This window comes from Hippopotamus amphibius, chromosome 2, assembly GCF_030028045.1.
Source record: "Hippopotamus amphibius kiboko isolate mHipAmp2 chromosome 2, mHipAmp2.hap2, whole genome shotgun sequence".
NCBI classification, from domain to species: domain Eukaryota; kingdom Metazoa; phylum Chordata; class Mammalia; order Artiodactyla; family Hippopotamidae; genus Hippopotamus; species Hippopotamus amphibius.
Window position 1 is genome coordinate 59,529,274 of NC_080187.1, and position 22,664 is coordinate 59,551,937.

General features: G+C 41.4%; 1 protein-coding gene across 5 annotated transcripts in view; it reads left to right on the top strand.

Annotated features, from left to right (window-relative positions):
- The first annotated feature begins 15,280 nt into the window (after window positions 1-15,280).
- ENTPD4 (ectonucleoside triphosphate diphosphohydrolase 4) overlaps window positions 15,281-22,664 on the top strand; it is a 39,034-nt gene continuing 31,650 nt past the window's right edge. For 3 of the 5 annotated variants that reach the window (XR_009051232.1, XR_009051231.1, XM_057720860.1), the window contains exon 1: window positions 15,282-15,477. The gene's annotated coding sequence lies outside the window, so the exon portion shown is untranslated. Of the gene's footprint in view, window positions 15,478-22,664 lie in introns of all 5 variants that reach the window. The other 2 variants (XM_057720861.1, XM_057720863.1) reach the window with 1 other exon arrangement.

Sequence of the window (22,664 nt, forward strand, 5' to 3'; positions counted from 1 at the left end):
AGCCCAGGGATCGCCCAGCTTCTCAAAGGAGCCTGAGTTCAATCCGGTTCTGGCCCCGCTTCCTGCGCTGCGGCGGAGAGCCACAGCTCCGGCGCCATCTAGTGGTGAGTTGCAAGCCTCGCTGTAGGGCTGGGAAAAGGTACTGGGGCCAACGTGCCTTCGCAATTGCTGAAGAGCTAAGATTCAGAGTCGGCTGTAACAGATGGGTCCAGAACTCATCGTAGCATCCCCCAAGAAATTCATTTGCTTCCCATTTGCTGTTAGATGCCTTTCCCTGAACTCAGCGGTGTCTCTTAGCTCACACCTTCACCTTCCAGACTTTCTGGAAAGAAATTTGAATGCCCTTCTACATTCTCCCTTGTATTTTCATTTATGTTATTCACAGAGAGAAAAAAAAAACCTCAGTTAATCTAGTCTTTCAGCTACACACACACACACACACACACACACACACACACACCCCACCTGTTGGCAGGGTCATTCATCAGAGAGCCTCTCCAGAGGAACTTTTCCTAAACACAAGATCCAGGTGGGGAGAATCCGGCAGCTTGGGAAGGCAAAAGGATGAGGACCACCAAGGAAGAAAATGCTGTTCTTGCAAAAGGAATCCGTATAAACAAAGCTTTGAGAACAGGGGCATCCTCAGCAGGCTCTCAAGGCACCAGGCCACCCTCAGGGTCTATCCCCTGCTCTCCTGTCCCTTCTCTTTGCTTGGTATCCCACCCCTCAGCCCCAGCCTCACCTCCCAACAGAGCAGGCAGGCTCTGTATAATGTACAGAGCCTGGATCTGGACAGGAAGGGAGACTGGCAGTTTCAGTAGTCCAGAGATGCGGGCTTAACCTTGGTGTCAGAGGTGATGGAGAGGCATCCCAGAGGGTTTTCTCTGAGTAGCACTGGGTGATGAAGAGTTCTCAGTTCATACTGACTTTTGTACTTGATTCACCCAAGTTAGTCATTCATTATATAAGTGAATGAATAATGTTATATGTTTTGTGAATGCATATATTTTTAATTTTAAAATATATGTCCATTTTAGATCTTGTGGTCATCAGGATCATCCCTCCCTCCAAAAATGTCCACATCTTAATCCCCAAAACCCGTGAATACGTTACCTTGCATTCTTGTATGGCCAAAGAAACTTTACAGACGTGATTCAGGTTAAGGACCTTGGGATGGGGAGATTGTCTTGGATTATCCAGGCGGGCGCAGTCTAATCACATTAGCTCTTTAAAAGCAGATAGAGGGACTTCCCTGGTGGTCCAGTGGTAAAGAATCTGCCTTCCAGTGTAGGGGATGAGGGTTCAATCCCTGGTCAGGGAACCAAGATCCTGATCCCACATGCTGCAGGGCCACTAAGCCAGTGGGCCACAACTACAGAGCCCATGTACCCTGGAGCCTGTGCACCACAACTAGAGTGAAAAACTTGCACGCCACAACTAAAGAGCCCGCAATGAAGAGCCTGTGCACACTGCAACGAAAGAGCATGCATGCCTCAACAAAGATCTGTCATGCCACAACTACAACCTGATACAGCCAAAAATAAATAATTAATTAAATTTTTAAAAAATTAAAAAATAAAAGCAGATGGATAACTTGAAATAATTTTGACAGTGGCATGAGTCAAAATTGGGATGAGTCAATTTTACATAAAGTGGCTTGTATCAGAATAAAATTACTATCAACCCTTAAAAGAAAAAAAAAAGTGGAGAACCTTTCCAGGCTATGGTCAGAGAGAGAGATGACAACGGGAGAAGGATCCAAGAGAGACGTGATGTTACTGGACCTGAAGATGGAGAAAGGAGGCCACACCTGAGCCAAGGAATATGGACAGCCTGTAGAAGATGGAAAAGATGAGGAAAAGGATTTTCCCACAGAGGCTCCAGATAAGAATGCAGTCCTGTGGATTTTAGCCCAGCAAGGACCATGTCAGACTTCTGCAGAGCTGTAAGATAATTTGCACTGTTTTAAGTCACTACATTTATGGGGACTTGTTAGAGGAGTAATAAAAGCTCATATAGGCCTTTTTTAGGTTTTGAAATCTCAAAGTCTCATTCAGCATCAAAGCAAGGACCACCTGGAGCTGTGTTGCCTCTAGAGACTTTGCTCTGATCAGAGCTATATTCTTTTGATTTTTGATTTCAGGACCTGCGGGAAAAGCACCATTTCTGTTAACAATCTATTTTATTACTCAGAAACCCAAAGATCTACTCTGTCCCACCAAGTGAGCCTCTGATGAATGTCTTCAGACTCTTCAAGGAGTTCTGAATTAAGGGGCTCTGAGGGATGGCTTCTGTGCCCCTCATCATTGACTAGGACACATTCTAGAAATAGTTATATGAGTATATACTGTAGAGAGAGCACAAATGGCTTGTCTCCACCAGGAAACACTGTCTTCTTAAGAAATACTCGAGTCACAAATTATCCAAACCTCCTTAATGCAATCATTCCACTCGGGAATTTTTTCTTTGAAACTAATTCCAAGATTGGGATTGACATATATATATATATATATATATATATATATATGTATATATATATATATATATATACATACATACATATAGTAATATGTATAAAATAGATGACTAAAAAAAAATATCAAGTTGTACACTTTAAATATATGCAGTTTTTTGTATGTCTATTATACTTACTAAAACTTTTTACAAGGTAAAAGAAAACTAAGAACCTAAATAAAATATGGATGAAATTTTTTACAATAAAATTGTAGCAGTAAAAGCAACAACAATGACAAAGCAAAGAGTCAAAATTCCAACAGAAGGAAACCTTGAATACATTACTATTCCATGCCATTAGGCAACCATTAAAAATTACAGTGATTCATACTATGGAAAATAGGGAAACATTTTTATTATACTAAATGGAAGCAGCATGTTATAGCATGGTGTTCATTCAATAATCCTTTATTGACCACATGCTATGCATCAGGGATTGTACCAAACACCAAGCAGTTAAGTGGAGCCAAAGTAGATGTACACTCACTGCTTTTATGGACTGAGATGCACCATGATTGCAAAAATGTAAAATGAACTGTACAAGTGGAAGGAGACGTACCCAAAAATGAAGCAATGGTAGGGCATGGTAAAAATTCTCCTTAACCTCTTAAATTATCTTTTCAGTTATAATCATTATATTAAAGGATAGCACAGGAAGAAATGTAAACCTCTGGACCTAAGTCCCAATGCAGAGTAGGAATTGCAGCAGGCTCCTGGCTGAGGAAGCAGGGTCAGATTATACTATTTAGAAACACAACAAGCAACAGCCTGGCGGGTCAGAAGGCCAGGCTCTTCCCCAGCAGGGGAGCAAGAATCCAACTGCACACACAGGTCCTTTCCAGTGAGGTCGGTTCCCAGGGGGCCTCATTTGAGCCTGACCTGGCACCCTCTATGTATCTGGGAAATGTTCACCACACTAGGCTGGGCCCTGAGGGTTGGCAACACCTGTCTCTACCTGTCTCCCCAGCTGCTGAGAGGTTAACTGGGGAAGCAGATGCCACATGACTCATCATTTTTATGCCACCATCCGTGTTGGGAAAGCTACATCCTGGGGTGGGGTGGGGGGGCTGCCTTGGTTTCCGTGTGTGAATGAGGAAAGTCAGGGCTTGTTGATTTCTTAAGTGCCTCCTAAAGGCTGCAGCCACGGGAGCTGTGCTAAGCTCTAGGCCCAGTGAGCTGAGTTCTGAGAAGACACAGCCCCTGACCACTAGCTTTCTATCCAAAGACACTTTTATGATGGTACCAACATGCAGAAAATTACGACGACAGAACTACTGAGCACGTGACAAAAGTGAAGGCGAGATCCATTAGCAATGAACATTAACTGGCCAACGTGTATGTGTAAGTCAGGGTGTGTTTAGGACAGGTATTTATAGAGATCTCATCTCTCTCTCTATTCACCTTCTCCTACTGAACCAGAAGTTGCTCTAAAAAGCATTAGTAGCATTTAGCGAGTCATCACATGCCAGGCCCTGTGCTTAGCCCTTCATTTGGATTATTTCATTTAATCCTCACAATGACCCAAGAGCTCCATTTTGCCTTTGAGAAAAGAGGAGCTTATGGAAGTGAATGACTTGCCCAAGGTCTCATAACTCACAAGTGGTTCAGGACTTGCACATCCAGAATGAGGATTCTCACCTGTGCATTATCACTGCCCCAAGAACCTTGTGTTGGACTAATTCTACTCATTCTTCCAAATCCAGCCAATAAAACAGCCTTCTCTGGCCTCACCACTGTGCCACCTCCAACCAATCTCCCAACCTCCTGGGCTTCGTGGTTCTACAGGCTGCAGTGGCTGCCTGTCTGATGTCCCTGACTTCCTTTTCCTCCTCTCAAGCTCTCAGTTTGAATGCACTTCTGTTCTAGTCCTTCTCTTCTTCAGTTTACCCTGTCTGACCCTCTGCTAGTATATTATACTATATCTTGGGGTATAAGATGCAAACATGAGCATGTATTGAAATCACATGGAGGGCTTCTCAAAATACAGATTACTGGGCCTCACCCCCAGAGTTTCTGAGGCAGTGGGCCTGGGTAGGACAGAGAATTTGCATTTCTTGTAAGATTCCAGATGTGGCTGATGCTGTTGGTTCCAGCATCACACTTTGAGCATCTTTGCTCTGAGGAGCCTACGTTCTACTATACTTTTCCCGTGTTGCTGAACTTCTCCTTAAACAAACTCTTCCCAAGGTCTTGTATAAGGAAACTTGGCTTTCCATGGAAGGCACTCTACCCAGGTTTTTTTCCTTTATTTCCTAGACTCCTGATCACAAGACAAGGAGGTGTAGTTCCCACTGGCACTTCTAATACCCTCATCTCACAATTTTTTTTTATTCTTCCAACTCCAATACCCATTTCCACACTAACCACTCATGGCAAGCATGGCTATGTCTGTCATCTGGTCCCGCCACACACACCACCCCCCCCCCCCATCACAGACAAGGAGGAGAGTTTCAGCCATTAATCCAGATCACCCCACCAAATTCCTGAATTCTTGGCTGCTGGAGACAGTCACAAAACTAGGATTGGGTCTATTATGTATTCAAGCCTCCTGACCTCAGATGGAACCTCACAACTGCTTAGTTATCTTTATAGTCATCCCTGGTGGACTCACCTGTCACATCCCCACTGGCTCCTATTTTAACCCCTGCCAGTCCCCTCCAGCCCTTACCTGTTCCACACCCTCCTCTCTGGGTTTACAGCTTTGCCACCAAAATGGCAGACAAAATGGAGATCAGCTATGAGCTACTTCAGCATCCCTCTCTGACTTACTTCAAAATATAATAGCTCTGCCTTTTCACTCACCCTGCCCTCCTTCCCTCCTATTTCAAAAGGAGTTTTCAAAACCACAGTGAAACACCACCTCACACCCATCAAGATGGCTATTATCAAAAATAATAATACAAAAGAAAGAAGGAAAGAAAGAAAGAAAGAAAGAAAGAAAGAAAGAAAAAGAAAGGAAAGAAAGAAAGAAAGAAAGAAAGAAAGAAAGAAAGAAAGAAAGAAAGAAAGAAAAGAAAAGAAGAAAGGAAGAAAGGAAGAAAGAAAGAAAGAAAAAGAAAGAAAGAGAATTACAAGTGTTGGTGAAGATGTGGAGAAAATGGAATCTTTGTACACTGTTGATGGGAAGGTAAAATGGTGCCACCCTTATAAATAATCAGTGTGGCGGTTCCTCAAAAAACTAAAAATAGAACTAATGTATGATCCAACAAACCAACTTCTGGTTACACACCCCAAAGAACTGAAAGCAGGGTCTCAAAGATATATCTGTACACTTAGGTCCATGGCAGCATTATTCCCAGTAGCTAAAATATGGAAGCAACCCAAGTACCCATCAACAGATGAAAGCATAAACAAAATGTGATCTATACAGACACTGAAATATTGTTCAGCCTTAAAAAGGAAGGAAATTCTGACACATGCTACAGTATGGATAAACTTTGAAGACATTATGCTAAATGAAAAAAGCCAGTCACAAGAGATAAATACTGTATGATTCCACTTACCGGCGGTTTTTAGAGTGGTCACATTCACAGAAACAGAAAGTAGAAGGGTGGTTGCCAGAGGCTAGGGGGAGGGGAAATGGGAGTTGTGTAATGGGTACAGAGTTTCAGTTTTGCAAAAAGAGAAAGTTCTGGAGATGGCTGGCACAACAATGTGAAGATATTTTACACTATTGCACTATACACTTCAAAATGGCTACGATGGTAAATTTTATGTTTATGTCTATTTTACCACATTAAAAAAAAAAGAGTCTTTCCTCCTCCTCACAATAATTTTTCTCTTTGCATCTGCAATCCTGTCTCATGTCACCCTTTCCAGGGGGCTGGTCCTTCTCTTTTCTCCCTTCCAGAATTGCCACAAACATTTGTAGGACTTGGGGGTAAGAGTACATGAATTGTTTAGAGATGTTCAAGATTATACATCCAGATAACACAGACTTCCCTGGTAGGCGCAGTGGTTAAGAATCCTCCAGCCAATGCACGGCACATGGGTTCCATCCCTGGTCCAGGAAGATCCCATTTGCTGTGGAGCAACTAAGCCTGTGTGCCACAACTATTGAGCCCATGTGCTTCAACTACAGGCCTCAATCCTAGAGCCTGTGCTCCGCAACAAGAGAAGCCACCGCACTGAGAAATCCACACATCGCAACAAACAGTAGCCCCCACTCACCACAACTAGAGAAAGCCTGCATGCAGCAATGAAGACTCAACGCCAAAAAAAAAAAAAAATCTAGATAACACACGAGTGAATAGAATGTGGTACTGTTCTAACTTGAAAATCTATCTTTGTGACAACAAAACAGCAGAGGATGAAACTATGGTTTCTAGAACACTGAAGGTCAGTAAACTATCAAGACCTGGCTCTCTCCATAAGCCATGATCTCCCATCTCCACCAGCCCATTTCTGCACAGTAGAGGGGCCCAGGCCAGTCCACACACTCAGGCTACAGCAGCGGCTTCCACAGATCCAGGCCAGCCTGTACCCTCCAGCAAATTTCTTTGCCACCAGCAGGCTATGCATTCCCCCAACAGCCGCAGAGCTGCACAATTATGCAGTCAGCCGTGGAGCCTGGCACTCACAAAAGCCCTGCATTTGACTGATTTCATGTTCTCCTGCCACTGTCTTGAAATTCTTAATAACTTTGGAACAAGGAAGCTTGTATTTTCGTTTTGCACTGAGTCTGAGTGTTATGTAGTAGTTCTAGGTAGCCACACCCTCCTGGAAAAGTTCTGAACCGCAGCCTTGGGCTGGGGACAGAAAAGGGGCTGAGGGATGTCCCCCTGGGTCCTCAGTTCTTTCCTGTCCACTCCCCGCCCCAGCCCGAGGTAGCAGCTAGCATCTGCTTCTTCTGCATCGCTTCATGAAACCTATTCTCTTACGCCTTTTAGTAATTAACCACCTTCTACTAAACAGCTCTTTATGTTAAATTTTTCCTGTTTAAATAACCTATATTCTTTCTGCCTCCTTACTGATATAGGGAGACAAAGAGTAAACTAACAAAATAAGAAAATATCTAGTATATCAGATGGTGATGCATGCTACAGAGAAAAAGTAAAGCAGGGGATGTTTGTAGAGGGTGTGGGGTTCAAGGGGGACAATTTACCATTGTAAATAGGGGTCAGAGAAGGCATCCCAGAGAAGGATGTCGGGCTGAAAATACACATTTGACTCCTCATCCCCAAGTCTAACTGAAATGATGAGAAAATGTAAAAATGGGGCTCAACCTGCAACATACAAGTGGACAATTCACCATCCAAGTCCAGAGACTTTTCAGAATTTCCTGCTAGGTGCACAAGGGAAGTAGGATCGGATTATTGTAAGGAAAGATAAAGTTCATCTCTGGATCACCCACTGCTTTTCTCCCTTTTCTGTCCCCTCTCTTCAGTAAATTGGAAGGGTGGTAAGCAGAGAAGAGATCTCTTTTGCCAAGCTCTATCTATCTTCATCAATGTCTCCCTCTGATCAAGAAGGAAAGTAATATCATCCATTCATTCATTCATTAATCACTCAGCAAACGTTTTGAGCACCTCCTATGTGCCTTGCCCTGTACTAAGCACTCTGGAGGGTATGACGTAGAAGACACAGTCCCTGTCTTCAAAGAGATCACAGTCTAATAGGAGAGGACATGGGAGACAGGATATGTCTACGCAAATAAGTATTATTCAATGCTAAGAAAGACAGGGACTTCCCTGGTGGTCCAGTGGTTAAGACTTTGTGCTTCCACTGCAGGGGGCCTGGGTTCCATCCCTGGTCAGGGAACTAAGAGCCCACAAGCTGGATGGCACAGCCTAATTAATTAATTAATTAAAATAAAAATTTTTTTACAACACTGTTCTGGTTTTAGAGCGATGGAGAAACCAAGGTACAGCCAAATATTAGGATTAGCAGAGCTGGGATTTGGTTCCCTTTTTCTCTGTTTCTCTCCACTCTCTGCTCTTTCTCTTGAGAACGAGATATTCAAAGCAGATGTTAAAATGTCCCTGACAAATAATGCATACACCTGCATGTTACACTAAACATCTGTGGATGCAGGTGTTTCTTGGAACTGCTGGGGATTTGAAGCCATTACTTAAGTGTCAATAGAACATGAACTTGAGGGTAACCACCAAAGAGACCTGCCATCCCACACAGAGTTCAGAGTCCCTGCCCTTTTACACCTGTTGCCATTCTATAGGACATCCACACATCCCGGGTGTCTGGGTAAATATTCAAAGATAAACATGCAGGTTGTTTTGAGAATTTTCTATATTTTAAAAAATACTACAAATGGGGAGTCTCGTCCTGGGAAATCAAGATCAGACCTAAGTCTGTAACCTGAGCTCCTTCTAAAATAAATTTTAAAAAGACATTCCTTAGGGAGGTGTCAGGAATGAAGGGGGGAAAAAAAGCTAAGTACAATGAGTGAGTTGGATAACAAAACAGGAATTCCAAAATTCTGGCGGATGAAGCTTAGCCTGACTTGAACAAGATGAAATCCTCAATTCAGTTCCAGTAGACATTACTGAGCGCTGACCCTAAAAAATACAGCATGGATTTCAAACAGGGATGAATTTGGAGCTAGGGCAAAAGTCCATTGCAGTAGGCGGGGGAGTGAAATCTACTTCTTTCTGTGGAAGGCAAAGTAGCCAGAACCTCCTCAGTTCTTCAGGGAATGGGCGAGACAGACGTGGGCACACAGCATGTGTTTTTGAATTGAATTCATGTTTGCTTCAGGCTAGGAAAACACAGAGAAATAAGATGGCAGCAAAGACCAACAGCAATTACACCAAACAATGGTGCTGAGTGATGAGAGAGAGATTTTCTTGTCTGGGGAGGTTAGGAACCACAGGAGAACACAATTTCAAGGGGCAAGTTGAAGAATGAGTAGGAGGGTTTTTTACAGGCAGTCAGAAAAGAGGAAAGTATTCCAGCCATAGGAAATGTGTGTAAAGACACAGAGGCATGAAAATAAGGAACAATCTGGGAGCAAGCAAGCAGTTAAGCATGTTAGAGCACAGGGAATACAGGAAGAAATGTTAGCACAATGAGGCTTAAAAATCTGGAAGAGTCTCAATCATGCATGGCCTTAGGGTGTCATGCTAAGGAGATGGGTATTAGGCCAGCCTGTCAATAAAAATCTAAACACCCCACCGATTCACAGATTTGCTAGGAATTTCAGCTCTAACCTAGAGGGGATGAGGGATTAACAAAGGATGCTTGGAAGGAGAATGTTAGCTGGGGTGCGGAGGGAACATGGAAATGTTGAGATTCAAGGGAGCCGATAAATAACCTGCTGCTTCCTGTCCAAGTCTGAATGATTTGAGAAATGAAACAAAAACTGTACAAAAATCAAAACACCATGTGTTTCGCAGAGGAAGCTGATATCGAAGAATGTAGCTTATGTCCGATCAGAACAGCATGATTCACACGCCAATCACAGCAATCAGGGGATGAAATTACTCTGCTTAACCAGGCCAGGGTCATATGTCTTGACCCAAATGGACTGGGTGTGAGGTAAGCATACTCCTTCAGAAATTCAAGGTACTGTTACCAAAAAAAAGAAGTATAGGTTGTAGGCAACAGAAGCAAACACATCCACTCTCTACTTTGTGTGTGTGTGTGTGTGTGTGTGTGTGTGTGTGTGTGTGTGTGTGTGTGTGTGTAGAGGGTTGGGGTGTACTGATCCACATCCCACAAGACTCCCTTTATGGTACAGTTGATCACAGGCTGTGATGAGAAAAGGTTGAAGGAAACCTTGAATTTTGAGGCTGCTTTGACCAAGTCCCTTTCTCTTTCTGAATCTCAAGTGCTTTCACTCCATAACAAAACACCATAAAGTAAGAATTCTCCTGGCCCATTCCCTGCCTTAGGAATGCTGGGCTCATAAATGAGGTCATGTCTGTAAAGTGCTATGATCTTCTTGAAGACAAATGCTGTGTAAACATATAGGATTATTAGCCAAGTCACTCAGAAACTAGTCTGTGCATGACTACATTGGAAGACAAACAGGACCAGGGCAGGGCAATAGGACTCATTGTTTCCAAGGGTCACTTGATTCCTTTGTTTCCATGACACTCAGTGCCTCAAAGTTACCTCCACCCAACACCCACAGACTGCCAGGAGGGCCAGTTTGCCAATTTAGGCTCCCTGGAATGATGGGTTAAAACATTTGGAGAGCAAAGGCAACAGAATGCCAAGCTATGGCCATGCTGGAGGTTTTTTCAGAAAGAGAACTAAAAGAAAATCCTGTTTGGGCTGTAAATATTGATGGTTTTCACTGGCCCTAATCCCTTCATCAAGATTCCCACATGCACAGTATTAAAAGAATCTGGAGTTCAATTTAAAAAGGAAAGAGCTCTTCCATCTTATGTTGGATTTCATAAGAAGGAGGAAGCAGAAGTAGAGGAGGAGAGAGAGAAGGGAAGGAGGAAAGGAGGACCCTGTTTCTGGTCTCTGTTTCTGGTCTCTTCTTTTGCCTCTTAGAAATCATAGATTTCAGACCTCAGAGGTCAACCTAGCCACCTCTCCACTCCCTTTTTAAAGTTACATATAGACGGTGAAGATCAGTGAGATAAACTAACTTTTTCTAAGCTTACATGGGCAGTTAGTAGCATAGCAGGAACTGGGATCCAAGTTTCCCCTTCCCAGTTTAGTACTCTTCATGTTCAATCATCCTGTCCCCATTTCCAGTTTTAGGAACCTGAACAAGTCACGTTGCCTCTGAGACCTCATCAGTCTGATCTATAAACCATACACGAAACCTTAACTGACTAAAGAAAGACAGCTGGGAAATATGACCTCTTGAGGTCCCTTCCAGTTTTTAATCAACAAATATTTTTAAAGACCTAATAGCAAGTAATGGAATATCCAGCCAGAACTAAACAAACAAAGGCTTTATTCTCCTCTCATAACAACGAGTCAGAGGTATATCCAGTGGCTGGTATTAGTTTTGTGATTCAGTAATGCCATGATGGACCTAGGCAACTATCTCTATTTCAGCATATTTAGTATTGGCTTCTTAGCTGCATCACTGTTGCCTCATGGTTACAAGATGGCTTCTGCAGTCCAGACATCACATCCCTTTTTAAACTTTTATTTACTACTTTCAAAAGATAAACAGGTGGTAAGGTACTATGACCTTGCAACTATGTTAGCTGTAGTTCTTTTGTAGATATGTAATTCAACTAAGGAAGATAGTTCCTTTTATAATTGATGAAACCTTTTCAGTTTAAATCATGAATGCGTGTTGAACTTTGTCAAACATTTTTTCTACATTAAGATCATATGAATCATATGAATTGTCTCCTTTACTCTGTTTATAGAGTGAGTAATATGGATTATTTAAAATTAATAAAAAGAATAAAAATATTAAAATAATAAAACAAAACTTTGCATTTCTTGAAAAAAATCCTATTTGGTTAAGATATCTTACTATTTTTAGATATTACTGGATTTAAATTGCCAATGTTTTGTTAGAATTTCTTTTTTGTTAGAGTTTTTGTATCTATGTTCCTAAAGGATATTGAAGTGTATGTAATTTTCTTTCTTTTTTATCTCTTGGAATCAGGATTATTCTGACCTTATGAGTTAGGAAATATCCCCTCCTTCTCTATTCCTGTGAAAGAGTTTATATAAGATTGGTATGATTTCTTTCTTAAATGGTTGATAAAATTTACTAGTGAAAATATCTGGGCCTGGAATTTTCTTTCAGGGACCATAAAAGATATAGGGCCAGGACTTCCCTGGTGGCACTGTAATTAAGAAGCTGCCTGTCAATGCAGGGGACACAGGTTTGATTCCTGGTCTGGGAAGATCCCACATGCCGCAGAGCAACTAAGCCGGTACGCCACAACTACTGACCCTGCGCTCTAGAGCCCATGATCTGCAACAAGAGAAGCCACCACAATGAGAAGCCTGTACACCACAATGCTGCAACTAGAGATAAAGCCCAAGCGCAGCAACAAAGAAAGACCCAGTGCAGCCAAAAAAAAAAAAAAAAAAAAAGATATAGGGCCATTCAGATGATTTTTTCTAGTGTCAATTTGGGGAAATTGTGTTTTTCCAAGAATTTTTCCATTTCATCTAAATTATTAAAATCATCAACATACAGTTGTTCATAATGTTTTAATATTATTTAAAAATTTTTGTAGGGTCTGTAAGGATATTCTTCTTTTGCTCTCAATTTTCATGATTTGTGTTTTCTTTCTTTTTTCCCTCTCAATCTCACTAAGAGGATCAATTTTATTAATATTTTCAATGAATCAACTTGTGGTTTTGTTTATTTTGTCTAACCTATTTTTTAAAGTTCCTTCCTTCCTTCTGCTTGCTTTAGTTTTAATTTTGTTTTCTTATCCTAACTTCTTAAGGTAGAAACTTAGATAATTGATTTCAAACTTTTTCCTTACCGAAATAAGCTTTTAAAGCTATAAATATCTCAGTAAGTACTGCTTTAGCTGCATCCCATGAATTTTGATGTATTGTATTTTCATTTCCATTTTATTTGAAATGTTTTCTAATGCCCCTAGAACTGTGCCTGGCATAAAGTACTCAGTAACTGTTGGCTCCTATTATCTTAGCTTTCTGTTTCTCCTGTTAATAAGGGAAAATAAGTTGAAGGCTCACTCTGACAGTCATGTTTCCATCCCCTTCAGAGTCTCTTTGCTGTTTCCACTGTCTGAAGTGCTACTCCTTCATCCTTCCTCTACTTCTTCTTCTTCCTATTCATCTTCCAGGTGTGAGCTCAAACATCACTTTCTCAAAGAAGCTTTCCCTGATGACTAAAACTGGGCTGGTCCTCTCATGTACTGGGTTGAATAGTTTCCCCCCAAAGTTTACGTCCACTCGGAACCTGTGAATGTGACTTTATTTGGAAACAGGATTTTTGCAGATATAATCATGTTGAGATCATATTGGATTGGTTGGAGGGAGGGGGGGCTAAATCCAGTATGCTGTTGTCCTTTTAAGAAGAGGTGAATTTGGACACAGAGACTCACAGGAGAATATCATGTGACAACAAAGGCAGAGATTGGAGTGATGCATATGCAAACCAAGAAGTGCCAGAGATTGCCGGCAATGACCAGAAACTAAGACAGGCAAGGAAGGATCATCTCCTAGACTCTTTAGAGAGAGCATGGCCCTGCCAACACCTTGATTTCAGACTTCAAGACTCCAAAACTGTGAAAGAATACATTTCAGTTGTTTTAAGCCACTCGGTCTGGGGTCATTTGTTATGGTAGTTCCAACAAACTAATACAGCATGTTTCATGTTTTCATACCTTCTTTATACTTTTATTTCCTAGCTCTTCTCAGAAAATTTTTGTATATGAATTATCAGGAAACACTGATGGTGGAATAATTTCAGTCTGGCATTTTAGTAGAGTCCTCCTTGAGAGAGACTGCCATAATATGAACCAGCATCTCAAATGGTAAGGACTTTGAAAGGCACGTAATTTTGAGGGGTCCTGGCCCTAAAATCATAGCATGTCAGTGGCCAACTACTTCAGCTTCTCAACACTAACCTTAGTTATATAAGTCACAGAAGTTTCTAATGTGTAAGCTGTCCAAACTGGTCATTTTTTAAAAATAGCAACAGATTGCCATAAAAGGGCGCTCAAGTAGGAGTCAGAACCATTGGTTCTACTTCCCCCTCTGCCTCTAGGAAATTTGGGCAAGACATGCAGTCTCTCTGGGTTCCAGGTTCCTTAACAGTAAAAGGAGGTGGTTTGGTCTAGACAGTAACTGTGGTCCCTTTGTTCGAACATTCTGTGGCTTTATGATTCTAGTATGGAACATAGTTAAAAGACATTATTCACTTGTAAAGCACAAAGCTCCTAGGTCACTGCTAGCTTTCTTCCATGAACAGTATCGGAATCCAAGGATGAAATGTTACCTCAAGGATATTTAACCCAAGCTGGTGCTGGACCAAGGATTTTGCTTCAAATGTATAACTACTAGTTTTGTCCAAGCTTGTTTTACTTGACACAAGTAATGGAGTAGACATTTCTAGGACTCTCATTTTTTAAAACATTTTAAAGCGGCTAGGCTGGCCGGTCACTTTCTATCTCTGGGCAGCAGTGCATTCACCTGTAAAAAGAAAGAAAGAAAGAAAAAAGAAAAAAAGAAAGAAAAATAAAGGATAAAAAGAAGCAGTCCTCAAGGTCTCTTTCAGCTCTGTGACTTCAAGGCACTTTTTGTCAAGCTAGAGAGTGGGGCCTTGAGCTAAGTACCAGGTCTTGGGGTCAATCTCTGGAACTAGTACTGTTCACCTCACTATTTCTTCTCATTACCATTGCCTGTGTTGGGGGCGCTCTGTCTAACCCAGAGTAGGCTATGATACATGCAACTTTTGGTAAGGATGAAATCCTGGCTTTTACGAATTACGTGGACCTTAAGGGAGACACTGAATGAGTTTGAGCTTCGTTTCCCCGCTTGTAAAATAGGGACAGCAGCTGGCAAAGTTGTAAAACGAAATGTCAAGGGCTGAGCAAAAATGCCCAGTTCTTAAGTTTTCAAGGGCTGTTTCCCATAATCCTAAAGAGCACAACGGACAGATGAACTGCGGTGTGATAAGCACACTGCGGCTGGCTGACAACAGGACAGCCCACGATCGGCGATAACCAAGCCACCGTACTGGTTACTGCCGCGATGCCACTTTCACTTTTGGCATTCACTGCGCGCAGCTGCGCCCGCGTGGTCCCGCAGAACAGCGCGGCGCTCGGATACCAATCACGGCGGCGCAGGCCCCGCCCCTCGGCGTGCGCGCTCCCGGAGCTCCCGGTGACGCGACGCGACGCGACGCGGGCGGTGGCGGGGCTGCGTTTTGGCTGTGCGGCTGCCAGATAGGAGCGGAGCCTCGGAGAAGGTGTCGCCGGGAAGCCGCGTCCGCGCTGCCGGCGCCGCCTCGCCGCGGTGGCCGTGATGCCCTCCGCCCGCGGGTCCCCGCTCCCGGGAGCCCCGGCCGCCGATTCGGACTTTGACGAGCAGGTGAGGCGGCCTTTCCGGCGCGGAGGAGGGCAGGGTGGGCGGCCGAAGTGGGGGCGCTGGGAGCGGGGCCCGACGGGGCGGTGAGGCCGCGGACGAGCCGCTCTGCCCCGAGGCCTGCCCCGCGCCCGTGCCTCGCCGCCTCCCGGGGCGCGCGGCGGCGTCCGGGCGCCCGCCGTCAGCGCCCGTGACCCTGGGCGGCAGGTGCTGTCCCCCAGCCCCTGGCGGGAGGATGCTGGCAGTCGTGCTGTCGCGCCCGCTCCGGCGACAGCGCTGGGTCTCCCCTCTGACCTGAAGTGGACGCGGGTCTGGCCCGCACTGAGATGCTGCACCGAGGACCCAGCGGGTCTTACCTGCCACCTTGTCATGACATTTACAGGGCAGCATCGTTTTTGCTTTGCTCTTTTTTTTTACAAAGTTTCATGCTTTAGATGTCTCTATAAATCCAAATCTAATTAGCTCCATTGAAAAACAGTTAATTGGGCAGTAAAGTGATGGAAAGAGCAGTGTTTCGCAAACTTGGGTAACGCGTGGACACCTTTTAAAGGGACAGTTCGCTCATTCTCTGAAATTTGTCTCAGAACCCGCAGGGGTCCTTAGACCCCAGTTAGACGAACACCAGTGTATACTGTTTAGGAAAAAAAAGAGATGCTTTACAATTCGGGAACATCATGCTTAAAGATAAACTAGGTTATTAAAGAATCCTGAATTAGAGACTGAGATCCCTCGTTTAATTTCACATTATAGCCTTTGCTGTGTTCTGCTTTGTGTAATGAAAATAATTTTCTGACCTTGGGCCTAAAAGAATTATATTCTTTGTGTTGTCTTATTTTTGATATTATCCAGTCTTTATATCAGGTCTGTTCATTCTGTTTGACACATTAGCAGAATTATAAAATGGAGTATTAATTTGTATAAGTAGTTTATTCCATTGGTCACCTTAACATTGATTTATGTGTTGCATATTGAATCTCTGGTTTACATGCTTCCAGGCCTAATAGAAATGCATGATCTCAATCCTTATGTATATAGTCTAGAAAGAAGAAACAAAACAAAAGTTGATCTAGGTATTTATATTCTTTGCATATTTATTCAGCATGTTTATTTTAAAGCATGAATGAAGAGAAGATTAAAAGTGTGGGGAAACATTGGGAAGTATAACAAGTTAAATCCTGACAAAGAAAAATATTGACCTGTGCCTTGAAAGAAGTGTGGTATTGTGAACAGGACATATTACTTAGTAGGAAGTGACTTAAGTGAAGGCCCAAGACAATGAGAACAGCTTGTGTGGGAGAGCAGAGAGATGTTATCTGGGGCTGAGCCATGAACAGGTTGGTGAAATAAGATGGGACCGTTTGACGAATGGAAGGTCTCAGATGCCACACAGGGAAGCTGTTGTTGACCTGTAGAAGGTTCTTGAGTTGGTTGTATTCTGAAAGTAATGTTTTACAAAGAAATGTTTCCAAAGAACGGTGTTCACAGTGAAGGCAGAAGGTCAGTGACCCGCCGAGAAATCTGGCTTGAGGTAAGGAAGTCTACTGTGGTCATTTTAGATGTGTGGACTATTTGAGGGAGAATTGACAGAACCTGATGAATAACATAAACTAGCGACACACATATAATTGGGAATCAAAGTTAAGAACCAGGTGACCCAGTCCATGATGATACTCCACTTAGACCTGGGGAATTTGGAAGGTGGTATTAGTTTGTGTCAAAAGGTTTGTGAGCCCAGACTTAGACTAAATGAGTTTGTGGTAACAGGGTAAGCTCAGGATGTGGACCTGAAACTCGAGGGAAGTCAGAGTTGCAGATCTGGGAAACTACAGAGGTGATGTGGGAAAAGTGTAACCAGAAAAAGATCTTTTAAAATGGAGACCAGAAGTTTGCAAATCAATAGTGAGAGGTAGGAAAGAGTTTTGATTAAGACTTGCTATTGAAAAATAAAATTAAAAATTTAAAAATAAATATGGAGAAAACATATCATAAATGCAACTATGTGCATTCTTTTTTTCTCTTACTTTAAAAAATTGAATTATGATTGACCTACAACACTGTTAGTTCCAGATGCACAACATAAGGATTCGATAATCCTGTACTTTACAAAAAGATCACAGTCTGGTTACCATCTGTCACCATACAAAGTTATTACAATATTGTTGACTGTATTCCATATGTAAATTTCATCCCGGTGATTCATTTATTTTGTAAGTGCAATTTTGTACCTCTTAATCTCCCTCACCTACTTCTCTCCTCCTCCCATTCCCTACCCCACTGGCAACCACCAGTTTGTTCTGTGTGTGTCTGTGTCTGTTTCTGTTTTGTTATGTTTGCTCATTTGTTTTTTAGATTTCACATATAAGTGAAATCACACAGTATTTGTCTTTCTCTGTCAGACTTATACTTAACATAATGCCCTCTCCAGGTCCATCCATGTGGTCACAAATGGCAAGATTTCATTCTTTTTTATGGCTGAGTAATATTTCATTGTATACATATACCACAGTTTTTTTATCCGTCTGCTTTTGGGCACTTTGGTTGCTTCCATATCTTAGCTGTTGCAGATAATCCTGCTGTGAACATTGGGGTGCATGTATCTCTTCAAAGTAGTGTTTTTGTTTTCTTATGAAAAATACCCAGAAATGGAATTGCTGAATCGTACGGTAGTGCCATTTTTAATTTTTTGAGAAACCTCCATACTGTTTTCCTTAGTGGCTACACCAGTTTACATCCCTACCAGCAATGCTCAAGGTTCCTTTTTTTCCACATCCTTGCCAACATGTGTTACCATGCATTCTTCTTAAAACAACAAACGAATCAAGTTGTTTTGATGTATTTTTCCCACAACTGAGTGCCACACAGCATCCTTCAGTTTGGCCTCTCTCTCTCACCAAGACGGTCATTTCTTACAGTATTCTGCCTGTTTGTGGGCTTCTTTTGATTTTTCCAGGTTCTCTTGTAATCCTTTGATATTTGTATTGTTCTTTTCTGAAGCACCCTTCATGGCATCTTACCTGTTCTTGCTCAGGTCTAACTCTTCCACAGTCTCATTTGTCTGTAATTTTATTTGCCTGTGATTTCAGAATTTGCTAATGTCTGTATCACTGCATCCTGCATTTTTCACCGTGGGAGCCATTTCACTTTGCAGTTGACTTGTCTTATTTTCACTGTTTTCTTAGAACTGTCAGTGAAAGACTGACTGACAAAGTCTTTGACTCAGGAGCGAATGGCCCTCACTCTGCTGAAGAATGTTCTGAGGGGGGCCCATCAGCTGAAATCATGCAAGTTAATGCATCTCTGTGGTGATAGGTCTCACAACTTAGGGCTTTTAAAAACATGGCAGTTGGGATTTCTCAAGCCACAGACTTAGCATTTGTTTGACCCAACACACGGCCATTAGTCTGGGGCTTGGACAGTCTTCTGTAAACCCCTCTATCGCCGGGACAAGCAACCCCAGAAGTTTGGACTACCATGAGGAAACAAAGAAACACCATGCAGGCAAAGAAGCAGGAAAAAAACCCACAAGACCAAATAAATGAAGAGGAAATAAGAAAAATGACTGAAAAAGAATTCAGAGTAATGATAGTAAAAATGATATGAAATCTCAATAACAAAATAGAGAAAGTACAAGAAATAGTTCATAAGAACTCAGAAGAACTAAAGAACAAACAAACAGCAATGGATAACAAAATAACTGAAATTAAAAATACTCTAGATGGTATAACCAGCAGAATAACTGAGGCAGAAGAACAAATAAGTGAGTTGGAAGATAGAATGGGGGAAATAACTGCCACAGAGCAGGAAAAAGAAAAAAGAATAAAAAGAATAGAAAACAGTCTCAGAGACCTGAGTGATAACATTAAGCGTACCAACATTTGAATCATAGGCATCCCAGAAGAAGAAAAAAAGAAAGGGTCTGAGAAAATATTTGAAGAGGTTATAGTGGAAAACTTCCCCAACATGGGAAAGGAAATAATTAACCAAATCCAAGAAGCACAGAGAGTCCCATACAGAATAAACCCAAGGAGAAATACACCAAGGCACATATTAATCAAACCAATGACAATTAAACACAAAGAAAAAATATTAAAAGCAGCAAGAGAAAAGCAACAAATAACATATAAGGGAAAACCCGTAAGGATAACAGCTGACCTTTCTACAAAACTCTGCAGGCCAGAAGGGAATGGCAGGATATACTGAAAGTCCAGAAAGAGAAAAACCTACAGCCAAGAATACTCTACCCAGCAAGAATCTCATTCAGAGTCAATGGAGAAATTGAAAGCTTTACAGACAAGCAGAAGTTAAGAGAATTTGGCACCACCAAACCAGCCTTACAACAGTTGCTAAAGGAATTTCTCTAAGTAGGAAACACAAGAAAAGGAAAATGCCTACAAATACAAACCCAAAACAATTAAGAAAATGGTAACAGGAACACACATGTCAGTAATCACCTTAAATGTAAATGGATTAAATGCTCCAACCAAAAGACACAGACTGGCTGAATGGATACAAAAACAAGACCCTTCTATATGCTGCCTACAAGAAACCCACTTCAGACCAAGGGATACATATAGACTGAAAGTAAAGGGATGGAAAAAGATATTCCATGCAAATGAAAGTCAAAAGAAAGCTGGAGTAGCAATACTCATTATCAGACAAATTAGACTTTAAAGTGAAGAATATTACAAGAGCCAAGGAAGGACACTACCTAATGATCAAGGGATCCACCCAAGAAGAACATATCACAATGGTAAATATCTATGCACCCAACATAGGAGCACCTCAATACATAAGGCAAATGCTAACAGCCATAAAAGGGGGAATCGACAGTAACACAGTAATAGTGGGAGACTTGAACAGCCCACTTACATCAATGGACAGATCATCCAAACAGAAAATAAATAAGGACACACGAGCTTTAAATGACACGTTAGACTATCTCGACTTAATTGATATTTATAGGCCATTCCATCCAAAAGCAACAGAATACACTTTCTTCTCAAGTGCATGTGGAACATTTTCCAGGATAGATCACATCTTGGGTCACAAATCAAACCTCGGTAAATTCAAGGAAACTGAAATCATATCAAGCATCTTCTCAGACCACAACTCCATGAGACTACATATCAATTATAGGAAAAAAACTGTAAAAAATACAAACACATGTAGGCTAAAGAATTCACTATTAAACAACCAAGAAATCATTAAATCAAAGAGGAAATCAAAAAATATCTAGAAACAACTGACAATGAAAACACAACCACCCAAAACCTATGGGACATAGCAAAAGCAGCTCTAAGAGGAAAGTTTATAGCAATACAGTCCTACCTTAAGAAACAAGAAAATTATCGAATAAACAACCTAACCTTACACCTAAAACAATTAGAAAAAGAACAAAGAAACCCCAAAGTGAGCAGAAGGAAAGAAATCATAAAGATCAGAGCAGAAATAAATGAAAAAGAAAGGAAGGAAGCAATAGCAAAAACTAATAAAACTAAAAGCTGGTTCTTTGAGAAGATTAACAAAATTGATAAACCATTAGCCAGACTCATCAGGAAAAGAAGGGAGAAGATGCAAATCAACAGAATTAGAAATGAAAAAGGATAAGTAACAACAGACACCACAGAATTACAAAAGATCATGAGAGACTACTACAAGCATCTCTATGCCAATAAATTGGATAACCTGGAAGAAATGGATCAATTCTTAGAAAAATACAATCTTCCAAGACTGAACCAGGAAGAAATAGAAACTATGAACAGACCAATCACAAGTACGGAAATTGAGGCAGTGATTAAAAATCTCCCAACACACAAAAGCCCAGGGCGAGATGGATTCACAGATGAATTCTATCAAACATTTCGAGAAGAGCTAACACATATCCTTCTCAAACTCTTCCAAAAGATTGCAGAAGGAGGAACACTCCCAAAACTCATTCTACGAGGCCACCATCACCCTGATACCAAAACGAGGCAAAGATGTCACAAAAAAAGAAAAGTATAGGCCAATATCACTGATGATTATAGATGCAAAAATCCTCAACAAAATACTAGCTAACAGAATCCAACAGCACATTAAAAAAGTCATACATCATGATCAAGTGGGGTTTATCCCTGGGATGCAAGGATTCTTCAGTATACGCAAATCAATCAACGTGATACATCATATCAACAATTTGAAGGATAAAAACCATATGATCATCTCAATAGATGCAGAAAAAGCTTTTGACAAAATTCAACATCCATTTATGATAAAAGCTCTCCAGAAAATGGGCATAGAAGGATATTACCTCAACATAATAAAAGCCATATATGAGAAACTAAAAGCCAACATCGTTCTCAATGGGGAAAAACTGGAAGAATTCCCTCTGAGAACAGGAACAAGACAAGGGTGTCCACTCCCACCATTATTATTCAACATAGTTTTGGAAGTTTTAGCTACAGCAATCCGAGAAGAAAAAGAAATAAAAGGAGTCCAAATTGGAAAAGAAGTAAAATTGTCACTCTTTGCAGATGACATAATATTATACATAGAAAACCCTAAAGACTCTACCAGAAAACTGCTAGGACCAATTGATGAATTTAGTAAAGTAGCAGGATACAAAATTAATGTGCAGAAATCTCTTGCATTCCTATACACTAACAATGGAAGAGCAGAAAGAGAAATTAAGAAACTCTCCCATTTACCATTACAACAAAAAGAATAAAATACCTAGGAATAAACCTGCTTAAGGAGGCAAAAGATCTGTATGCAGAAAACTTTAAGACACTGATGAAAGAAGTCAGAGATGACACAAACAGTGGGAGGGACATACCATGTTCCTGGATTGGAAGAATCAACATAGTGAAAATGACTGTACTACCCAAAGCAATTTACAGATTCAATGCAATCCCGATCAAATTACCAATGGCATTTTTCACAGAACTAGAGCAAGAAATCTTACGATTTGTATGGAAACGCAAAAGACCCCGAATAGCCAAAGCAATCTTGAGAAGGAAAAATGGAGTTGGTGGAATCAGGCTTCCTGACTTCAAACTATACCACAAGGCCATAGTGATCAAGACAGTATGGTACTGGCACAAAAATAGAAAGGAAGATCAGTGAAATAGAATACAGAACTCAGAGGTAAGCCCAAACACGTATGGGCATCTTATCTTTGACAAAGGAGGCACAAATATACAATGGAAGAAAGA